Source organism: Nematolebias whitei, chromosome 23 (genome assembly GCF_014905685.2).
Source record: "Nematolebias whitei isolate Nwh7 chromosome 23, NemWhi1, whole genome shotgun sequence".
Lineage (NCBI taxonomy): Eukaryota > Metazoa > Chordata > Actinopteri > Cyprinodontiformes > Rivulidae > Nematolebias > Nematolebias whitei.
In genome coordinates this window covers 23,814,242-23,817,353 of record NC_056520.1, presented here as the reverse complement: position 1 = coordinate 23,817,353, position 3,112 = coordinate 23,814,242, and the positions used below count along the sequence as shown (strand labels likewise).

The following is a 3,112-nucleotide window of genomic DNA, read 5'->3' as shown; positions in this document are numbered from 1 at the left end:
ATATATATATAAATATATATATATATATAAATATATATATATATATAGGCACTGTTTTTGTATGACAACCCAGTGACAAGGATGCCTGCAACGCCAGCACATTATGACGTCAAGCACACAGTTGACTTTATGAGCATTTACAAATTTGCACTGTTCGAGTGTTGTCATTGTGTTAGAGAGTAAATGTCATTAGTAAATTTGACATTAAACATAATACAAATTGAAGTTTAATCAGGTCTCTCTTGAGGCTCAATGGGATTTACCTGTCCAAATAAAGGTTGAATGAAAAAAGTGTTACATATTTTCATCCCCCTTTTTGCATTTGGTAGCAAGCTGAATTGACAAAGACCATGCAGAATAATGTGGTATTTTAATTACGCAGCAAAGAGATATGTAGTCTCTGTAAGTAGGTCTGGGCTGGGGGGGGGGGGGGGGGGGGGGGGGGGGGGGGGGGGGGGGGGGCGTCGGTATTAGTATCGGTTATCGGCCAAATAAGTTTTAACATATCGGATATCGACCAAAAATCCAATATTGTGCATCCCTAATAATAGTGAAATAAACGCGTATGTTTAATCTAGATTAATATAAGTAGTTCAGGTTAGCAACACAGTGGTTGTCCAAGCTGCAGACAAGAATCCAGGCTCGGATGGATCAGGGATCTGCAGCCGGACATGTTCAGGGCGTGTGCGCAGCGCACTTCACTCGCGCGGACCGGCTCGTTCTGCACACTGAACCATTAAGTAACAACTTATATCACTGCACGGAGCCTAAAGTGAGGACAACAGCCAGCAGCTCCTCTCCCTCCATGGGTTCGCACCTCAGTCCATGGTTCTCGGCTCCCCTCTCCTCGGAATGGATCAATCCATTTTCACCGCAGAAGAAGACCCTCTCTGTCAGCTTTCAGGTTTTCCTGCCAAAATAAAGTTCCGGATGAATTCAGCACCTGGGACTTCTTAAGAGGACTAAATAAGCGAGAAAGAAGCAGTTATTGCTTATATGGCAAGCGTCCATCTCATCGCAGTTACGCGACACACGTCATGATCGTCAAGCCGATGCTGGCGGCTACAGTACTCAACTACTTCCGGAATTACATTTTCAAAATAAGAGTCTATAAATGTGTGTATAAATATATACATATACATATATATACATATACAATATATGTATAATACATACATAAACAGACACATATATATATATATACACATATACAATGTATGTATAATACATACATAAACATGCAATATATATATATATATATATATGTGTGTATATATGTATATATATGTATGTATATATGTATATACATACATGTATATATATATACATACATGTATATATATGTATATATATGTATATATGAATATATACATGTATGTATATACATACATGTATATATGTATAAAATATATATATATACATATACATACATTTATATATATGTATATATGAATATATACATGTATGTATATACATACATGTACAGGTCCTTCTAAAAAAATTAGCATATTGTGATAAAGGTCATTATTTTCCATAAAGTAATGATAAAAATGAAACTTTCATATATTTCAGATTCATTGCACATCAACTGAAATATTTCAGGTCTTTAATTGTTTTAATACTGATGATTATGGCATACAGCTCATGAAAACCCAAAATGCCTGTCCCAAAAAATTAGCATATTTCATCCCACCGATGAAAGACAAGTGTTTTTAATACAAAAAACGCCAACCTTCAAATAATCATGTTCAGTTATGCACTCAATACTTGGTCGGGAATCCTTTTGCATGAATGACTGCTTCATTGCGGCGTGGCATGGAGGCAATCAGCCTGTGGCACTGCTGAGGTGTTATGGAGGCCCAGGATGCTTCGATAGCGGCCTTAAGCTCATCCAGAGTGTTGGGTCTTGCATCTCTCAACTTTCTCTTCACAATATCCCACAGGTTCTCTATGGGGTTCAGGTCAGGAGAGTTGGCAGGCCAATTGAGAACAGTAATACCATGGTCAGTAAACCATTTACCAGTGGTTTTGGCACTGTGAGCAGGTGCCAGGTCGTGCTGAAAAATGAAATCTTCATCTCCATAAAGCTTTTCAGCAGATGGAAGCATGAAGTGCTCCAAAATCTCCTGATAGCTAGCTGCATTGACCCTGCCCTTGATAAAACACAGTGGACCAACACCAGCAGCTGACATGGCACCCCAGACCATCACTGACTGTGGGTGCTTCACACTGGACTTCTGGCATTTTGGCATTTCCTTCTCCCCAGTCTTCCTCCAGACTCTGGCACCTTGATTTCCGAATGACATGCAAAATTTGCTTTCATCCATAAAAAGTACTTTGGACCACTAAGCAACAGTCCAGTGCTGCTTCTCTGTAGCCCAGGTCAGGCGCTTCTGCCGCTGTTTCTGGTTCAAAAGTGGCTTGACCTGGGGAATGCGGCACCTGTAGCCCATTTCCTGCACACGCCTGTGCACGGTGGCTCTGGATGTTTCTACTCCAGACTCAGTCCACTGCTTCCGCAGGTCCCCCAAGGTCTGGAATCGGCCCTTCTCCACAATCCTCCTCAGAGTCCGGTCACCTCTTCTCGTTGTGCAGCGTTTTCTGCCACACTTTTCCCTTCCCACAGACTTCCCACTGAGGTGCCTTGATACAGCACTCTGGGAACAGCCTATTCGTTCAGCAATTTCTTTCTGTGTCTTACCCTCTTGCTTGAGGGTGTCAATGATGGCCTTCTGGACAGCAATCAGGTCGGCAGTCTTACCCATGATTGCGGTTTTGAGTAATGAACAAGACTGGGAGATTTTAAAAGCCTCAGGAATCTTTTGCAGGTGTTTGGAGTTACGTCGTTGATTCAGATGGTTAGGTTAATAGCTTGTTTAGAGAACCTTTTCATGATATGCTAATTTTTTGGGACAGGCATTTTGTGTTTTCATGAGCTGTATGCCATAATCATCAGTATTAAAACAATTAAAGACCTGAAATATTTCAGTTGGTGTGCAATGAATCTGAAATATATGAAAGTTTCATTTTTATCATTACATTGTGGAAAATAATGACCTTTATCACAATATGCTAATTTTTTTAGAAGGACCTGTATATATATATATATATA

At 40.0% G+C, this 3,112-nt stretch overlaps 1 protein-coding gene across 1 annotated transcript in view; it reads right to left on the bottom strand.

The window, feature by feature from the left end:
• LOC119428634 (cyclin-Y-like protein 1) overlaps positions 1–1,037 on the bottom strand; it is a 16,103-nt gene extending 15,066 nt beyond the window's left edge. Inside the window, exon 1 of the mRNA XM_037696300.1 lies at positions 818–1,037. The gene's annotated coding sequence lies outside the window, so the exon portion shown is untranslated. The remainder of the gene's footprint in view (positions 1–817) is intronic.
• Between the last annotated feature and the right edge of the window lie 2,075 nt (positions 1,038–3,112).